The sequence below is a fragment of the Curcuma longa genome, chromosome 9, assembly GCF_044706935.1.
Source record: "Curcuma longa cultivar G26 ecotype Majalengka, Jawa Barat chromosome 9, ITB_CL_G26_1.1, whole genome shotgun sequence".
NCBI classification, from domain to species: domain Eukaryota; kingdom Viridiplantae; phylum Streptophyta; class Magnoliopsida; order Zingiberales; family Zingiberaceae; genus Curcuma; species Curcuma longa.
The window spans coordinates 5,051,532-5,060,015 of record NC_133869.1 but is presented as its reverse complement, the minus strand read 5'-3'; the positions used below and the strand labels follow the sequence as shown (position 1 = coordinate 5,060,015).

The window sequence follows — 8,484 nt, the reverse complement described above, 5'->3', positions numbered from 1 at the left end:
TTATATTTATCAACATTGGTTATGCACACTTTCACTTGCTATGTATCGACAACAAAATCAATGACTTTGAATCATTATAACTCTCTTGCGCACAATGATAAATCATCATCAATTTTTAAGAAATGAGTATCTGAATTAAAAGAATATTCTCGAAAGGAACTTACTACTATTGATCCTGATTTAGAATATCACAATCCCATTAACAAATGGTCTTTGTCACAGTCGGTTGTTCACAACAAGAAGCCAGGTAAGAATAGAGAAACCATATGTATATGCAGTTTTAAATTATTGTTGAATACTAAATTCCTCGTGTTATTTACAACAATGATTATGACTTCTTTGTGATGAAATACATTAGATGTCTGATATATGATTTGAAGATGAACTTCAAACAAACATACATTAAAAAAATTAGAATCAATGTATCAATATCAATTTTGAGAGACAAATTCTTAAAAATTTAAATTTAATTATCTATTTTGTTGTAATAAGAATGATTGAGTGGGATTGTAAAGAATAAATTATATAATGATGTTACTTTTAAATTTATATTTGCATAATACACCAGCGCTATAGTATTATCTGTGATTTGTATACTATAAATGTAAATATCTTAATAATTGTATTGAATTATTATATTATGGTTGAGTTATTAATATTGTTAATCGGCGAGTATTGAATAATGTTATGTATGAAATATGAAGTTTATATGAGATTGTCATAGAACTCACTCTACTATCAAGCCAAACAGAATACACAATGTTTATTGGTATAGTGGTGCTGATCTTCAAAAACCAACATCACAATGATGTTGAAAGATTCAAATCATTTTAATCACTGTTTGGAACGCCTTAAACCAGTAAAAGAAAACTTATTTAAACTCAAGTTCATCTAATAAACTCACAGGAGTTGGAATATGCCCGATCAGAGTTTTCTAAGTCTATAAATATATATTGATCGAAATCCATTGATGTACCTAGGGGACTTGGATTTCTAAAAAGTTTAAATCTAATGGAAGAGATGAGTGTGTAGAAGATATTTGATGTCCATGCCTAATTCTGACATCCCATAAAGTTAATTTGGATACGTTATATATATGTGCCAATTATTTTCAGTCATACACTTTTAAAAACCATCAAAACCCTGGGCACATAAAGACTATAAACTCATGGGCACTTCAAAAATCTCTATCATTTGGAATGAGTCTGATTAGAACTCTCTAGGTCCATCAATGATTTTTGATCTAGGGTATTTGGATTTTTTAAATTTTGTCATGAAATTTTGTCAATATGAAATAGTTAAGTCCCTTAATGGATTTTGACATTTAATGGAAGAGATGAGTGTAAATAGATATGATGTAAATATAATTGATACAGGACTAATAGAGTTTAAATCATTAACACTACAAATTCAGTATCAGAGTGGTGTTGGAACTTAAAAAATTCAGAATTGAAATGGTACTGGAATATAATATTTAGCATCGTTGTGTTAGAGTTTCAAATTATTGTACATCTTTCAAATTTTGAAATTTCAACACCAAATTATAAAAATCACTACTAATAAGTTGTAGAAACTTAAATATCTAAATATATAATTTATTTTTTCATTTACTAACCATTGATATCTCATATAAAAAAACTGACCACATTATAATTAGATAATTAAATTTAATTAAAAAAAAACCTCGATTACATAGAAATGGAGGGAAAAAAATCCTAAAATAAACTTTTTTATTGTATTCAATATAAATAAATAAATAAATAAATCAGAAATATACATAAGAAAATCTTAAAAAGAATCAATGAAAAAATATGGAACGAACTGTTATGTTGAAATCTTCTTTGGAGAATAACAATCTTTAAAGTTTGAGCGACATCGAAATTTAGATCATCTTTTAGGGTTCATTTGATTACTCTTTTTGTTGATATTTTTACTTTTTTAAAATCTTGTCGATATTTTGTGATAGTGTAGGTTGTGTGTAAAATAAGAAGAGATAAAGTAAGCATAGGACTCAGCGTTGTCATTCGAATCAACGAATGAATTTTTAATTAAAATATAACTCATATGCATTAGAGAATCACGAATGAAGTTAAGTGTATGAGGGAAGATAAAATCGAAATCAAAGTGTATCTGGTAGGAATTTTCAAATTTGGGTGCACAAAATCAAATTTGAATTGCGTCATTTGAAAATTTACCGAAAATAGAACTTACGATCGAATCTTACGAGGCTTCTAGATATTCTCGAGGTCTGTCTTGTTCCAGGGAAGCTACGAGACGAGAGAAGGAACAAACGCGGAAAGTTCTGAAATCCACGTCGATGCTTTCTGCAAAAATCAATTCAATTATTTGACAAAAACACAAAAAAACTAATTGAGGCAGGCGAGGCGACCATAGATAGATCCTTAGTTCCTAAGTATATCCTCGTTGGCATTTAGATATTATTATTTTACTCCCTTAAATATTATTATTCTATTAAAACACCGTTGTCTTATCACTATTCATTATTACAGTTTTGTTATGCCGCGCGACCCGTGCGCGACATCTCCGATTCACCGTCGTTGCTGCCGTTATCGTCGCACCGTTTGACCACTGCCGGCCGCCGTCCCGGCGCGATCGACGCGCCACTCGCCGGCGCTCCTTCCGGCGGCGGATTCCGATCGAAATCTGACGAATTTGCCCGGAAACGGGATCCCTGTCCGCTCACCGCCACTGCCGGCCGGCCAAATCGCGGTCGGATTCCGACCAAATCGCAGTCGAAGACCGGCCGAGGAAGGACAACCGTCGTCGCACGGCGGTCCTTTCCGGCCATTTGTCCTCCGACCGCGATTTGGTTGGCAGTGTCGGGTGCCGGATTCCGACCAAATCGTGGTCGGATTACGACTAAATCATGGCCGGAGACCGACCGAGGAAGAACCGTCGTTGCATGTTGATCCTTCCTCGGTCGATCTCCGATCGCGATTTGGCCAGCAGTGGCGGTGAGCGGGCAGGGGTCGTATTTTCGAGTAAATTTGTCGAATTCCGACCACTACCCGACTGGAATCCACCTCCGGAAGGAGCGCCGGCGAGTGGCGCGTCGATCGCGCCCGGGGCGACGATCGACAGTGGCGGGATGGTGCAGCGAGGGCGGCAGTAGCGACAATGGATCGGAGAGTCATGCACGGGTCGCACACGGATTTATCATGCAAGATAGCAATACACTTCATTATTATTATTCTGCTAAATCATGAGTAAAATAAAAAATTGCCCTGTATTTATCCATTATCAGGAAAGCAACCTGAAGGCACGTGCGTGGCGTGGGCTGCAGATAGTGTGGAAAGCAAAGCTGGCTGATGCCGTGTCGCAGCACCTTGGCAGTTGACACTAATTACACCGGCCCTCTTCTTCTCCTTCTCCTTCTCCTTCTTAAACCCCTTCGCTTCTTCTCTCGCTTCCCGGACATCTCCTCCTCCTCGTCTTCTTCTTCTTCTTCTTCTTCGCCGTTATGGACTTGTTCGACCGCGCCAAGGCGGTGCGCCTCCATAGCCACCACGGCAAGTACCTTACGGCCGACGAGGACGAGGAGCACGTCACGCAGAGCCGGAACGGCTCCGCCCCGGGGGCCCGCTGGGAGGTCGAGTTCCTCCCCGGCCGCCCCGCCCTCCTCCTGCGAAGCTGCTACGGTCGTTACCTCGCCGCCTCCCCCGAATCCTTCCTCCTCGGTTTCACCGGAAAGAAGGTCGTCCAGCTCCAGCGCTCCCTCGACCAACCCGACCCTTCCTTAGAGTGGGAGGTCCTTCGAGATGGCTTCCAGGTCAAGCTTAAGAGCCACGCCGGCAAGTTCCTCCGCGCCAACGGCAGTCTCCCGCCCTGGCGCAACTCCGTCACGCACGACCTCCCCCACTACACCGCTACCCAAGATTGGGTCCTATGGGATGTTAACATCGTCGAGATTCTGCCTTCTTCCGCCGCCGCCACCGCCACTGTGAAGCCTAAACCCGCCCCTCCTGCTGCCTCCATAACGCGGCCCCCTTCCCCTCCGCGACCGTTGCAGCCGAAACCCCCTTTTGCCGTTGATATTTCTTCACCTTCTGCGACATCTGAGCCAGATGACCCTCACGAAGCTTCCTTCTCATGGTCGACCTCTTCTTCCATCTCCGATTCTTCTCCTCGCACCAACACCGTTCACTCTCAGCCATCCGCCATTTCACAGGTACGGTCCTTAACATGTGCATATCATAGTTAATTTTACTAGCGATTAGTGAACTTGTTTACGTTCATTATGATGCTTGTTCATTCATTGTTTCTCCTTTCTAGTTGTTAATCTATCTTTGAAGATTCAGATGAAATCATAAATGTAAAAACACTGGACTTTTGACGCTTAACCAGTCAAATCTTTGAAATACTGAATTAGATAAGCTCTAATTTTGGTTCATCCTTCATGTTTATATTCCTTGAACAAATATTTTGGCTTGCATCATCTTGCAATTTGAACTATAGAACATTGAAACTGATGTTTTTCTAATAGCCAATTACCAATTATTAGTTTTTTATCTGCAATTATATGAATTGGGACCGATCCTGTTATTCACATGTGTTGGCACTTATCAAATCTTTTTTTTCTTTTTCAATTACTTTTTTCAATTCAGTCTAATTACTTATTGGGTTCGCAATATTTTATTCTACTTGAGACCTTTTATTCTCTGTTTTAGATGCAAATATTTGATATAGAACATTTTTTCTCTTGCAGAAATATCCTTCTTTTGCTGCACCAGCTCCAGTCCCAACTGTGGTACCAGCACCAGCACCCACACCAGCACCAGCACCGGCAATTGGCACTTTCTCGGACCATCTACTACACTGTAGCAGATGACCGTGGCAATTTAGATGATGATGTTGAATGGCCTTCCATGACTTTTTCGGGAACGAGTGTGCCCGAATTGACTAGAATTTTGAAGAAGTTGACAATGCTCGATGATATAATTGTGTGCACTCGCCACCCTCTACGACACAACCTCAGTCCTGTTTATCTGCAGCTACCACCAAACAATAGAACGATGTGGCTCGTGGTGGTGGATGCTGAGTCTAGCTGTGAGTACTACTAAACTTCATGCATTATGATTATGATTATGCTTCTTGGGTGATGAAGTTTTTTACATTAGGCCTTGGCTCATTAGATAATTACAATAATTGAACTTGTTCATTGCATATTTTTTTATGCTTGCTCATTTCTTAAAAGCATTTCTCAGTGAAAGGGAGGCACAGAGCCTACCTATATGAATCCTTCTAACATTATTTATAACGGACAACTAAATAGTGTTTAAAACAAAGAGCATGAATGATGTATCTATGTGTGAGTCTTTCTAAATATAGCCTATCCTGATAAGTAACCAGAGTTCTTCTCTTAGTGATCTCTAGGAAAAATTTCTCTACTTCTCTACGATCATTATGTTGAGTATTCCATAATTTAAAATCTTCTTTGTTAAGAATTCTAATAATTTAGTGGAGCTTATCATCATTCCATTCATATCTTAGTCATATTTTAGTGATCTTCTAGTGATTCATAATACCTCATAACACTTGGGATAACTTAGTACAAATGAATCGAATCAGACATCAGATTCATAAAAGATATCACACTTACAACAGTAGAGAGATCTTATTATTCACAACTTTTTTGTCCTAAGCTTGTAAGTGCATTTCAATTCTTACTGCGAGCTTTCTAATCCTTCACCATAAAATTGTTAGTTTTAGGTGCACCTTTTTGGATCTTGGCTTGCATGTGTAAGCACCCTGCAATTGCCTTACTTTTGATATCTTAAGTCGCACTTCTTTGTGAACAAATTCTGCATATTCTATTCTAGAACTGCAAATAAAATGGTGGCTTCAGGCAAGACAATAAGTTGATATGGTGATTAATATGTCAAGTTGACAAGGACAAGTTGCAATTTCCTAGTTATTCCATGAAAATCATTCTCTTGGATATGTTCAAATGTTGCAGGCTTCATATTTTTGACTGAATTAATTGTCTGCTCCATTCTGTTTCTATCCTATTTCTCCTCTCTCAAAAACAGTATTTGTTTTCGATTTGCCATTTCAGTTGGTAGAAGCTTCGATATCTGAAAGCATCGATGCTAAATTTGAGACAACATTCTTGCCTTTTCATTCTTTCCAAAGTATGTCAAATGCAATTATTAGTAAATGGAAGATCCTACTCATGCCTTCAGCTTATTCTATGAATCGAGTCAACGATGTTGAAGGCTGAAATCATCAGGGTACGCGGCAACCAAACTACAGATGGGCCCTTGTACTCAGTATAATTTGAAATTCTGTTCCATTTTATAGGTTTATGGCTTTGAACAAAATATACATGTGTAATACTAGGAAATGGTACCATATGGTGGATAGGAATAGGAAAGGTTGTAATTTGTACGTAATTTTTGAGAGGTTTTGGTTTTTTGTTCTAAAAGGTAGTGGAATTGGATTCGGATTGCTTTGCCCAGTAAGAATCATATTGCTTTATGAATGACAATTTGTTGGATTGTGACTCATCTCTAAGCCACTTAAGGAACAAGAAAGTTTGTCCAAGTTTCCAAAGTTCTGCTTTCCTGTGCAAAAAGAAGGGAAAAAAAAGCTTCTTTCTCTTCTTTTGTTGAAGTTGAAAAAGATTGCGTGTTTGAATTTTTCGGTTCTTCTCCTTTTTAGGCTTGTTTGTTGCTTATCTGTGTGTGTATGGTTGTGAATTAGCTGTAGTTTCCCTTCTTTTCCTTGCTAAGTCGTGTGCGTTATTCAAATGATCTTGATGTTTCCTACCTGTGATTTAGTTGATCTTGCACAGCAGTTTCTATATATTTTATTTTATTTTTGTACATAATTTAATAGCCATCACAGTAACTTTTGAAACTATCTATAATTAAAATTGGTAGTATTTACTATGCAATTTAGTAGCACTTGTAAAATAACTCTTTGGTATCGTAATTCAATGAGCAAAAATCGAAAGGGTATCTTAAATTATGTAAATTATAAGAGTATTCTATCATATGTTTTATTACAGGAATATTTTTTATTTCAACATTGTTATAGTAATTACGATTAATTACTATAACGTATAAAAGTTATTATGTAACTGTTACAATACCTAACACACAATACAATACTATTTAACATTATAGTAATTATTTAGTAATTTTTACATTTATGTAGTAGTTATTTAACAATTATTTAATAATTTTTACATTTATGTAGTAGTTACTTAGCTAGTTGTTATAATTGTTTTAAAGTGATTTTGATCTATTTAAATTAATTTTGATGAAGTTTAAATAATTTTGATCAAGTTGATAAAAAATATTATGATATAATAATATTCAGAGTTTAAAGTTTTAAAATTTAGAGTTTAATTATAATTATGTAGTTATTTTAAAGTGATTTTGATCCATTTAAAATGATTTTGATAAAATTTAAATAATTTTGATTAAGTTGATAAATAATATTTTGATATAATAGTGCTTGTGTATAGTAATTTTGATTAAAATAAAATAGTTAATTTTTTTTTTATATTGGAGTAGTTATCGAATAATACTACACCCTTGTAGCACCTACCGATTGTTGCTACATAGTTTAGTGAAACTTTAAATTTTAAAATTTTAAATTCTAAACATTATTATATCAATTTTTTTATATTAAAATTATTTAAACTTCATCCAAATGATTAAATTGATTAAAATTATTTTAAAATAATTATTAAAACTATTAAATATCTACTATAACATTATAATAATATTGTATTAGATGTTACATACTGTAATAATGATAGAGCAACTTCTACATGTTATAGTAGTTAGTCATAATGTTGAAAATAAATAACGTTATAGTAATTACTCTGTAACGTTACAATGTGCAGTAACTACCGAGTAACTATTATAACAATGTTGAAATAGTAAGGTATTCTCGAGATAAAATATCTCATCGAGTGCCCTTTTATTTTTTTTAAAAAAAAGGACATTTCGAGTATTTAGGTAATATAATTTGGGACATCGTTTTTTATTTTTACCTAATTCAAATGGTATTTATAATATAATTTAATAATATTTAAGCTTTATGTATAAATAAAGAAGCATTCCGAACAATATAGAATTTTAATGTTAGTTCTATATATCTTTACTTGGACATGAAAAAGAAAATTATAATAGACCTCAAAGCATCAACGTGTTAGCAACTTCCATCTAGAACAATGAGCTTAGCGTGTCTTCTATTTACCATCTCTCTCTTTTTTTTTTCTATTCTAATTTACCGTGCATTTAATTTGTAATAGACAAAATTCATATAGGATATATTTGTGGATGGATATTTTATTTCAACAGAGATTAATATTACTAGATCCAAACCATGATTAATTACTCATTTAAAATGGATTTGAAAAGCCCCAAAACAAGTGAAATTCTGACCCCATTCATCATTCAAAATATATAAACTGTGCATAAACAAAATATCCACTTCTGCAAAAGGTTT

General features: G+C 35.3%; 1 pseudogene; it reads left to right on the top strand.

Moving 5' to 3' along the window:
* The first annotated feature begins 3,381 nt into the window (after positions 1–3,381).
* Positions 3,382–6,527, top strand: LOC141835158 (uncharacterized; annotated as a pseudogene).
* Positions 6,528–8,484: the final 1,957 nt, after the last annotated feature.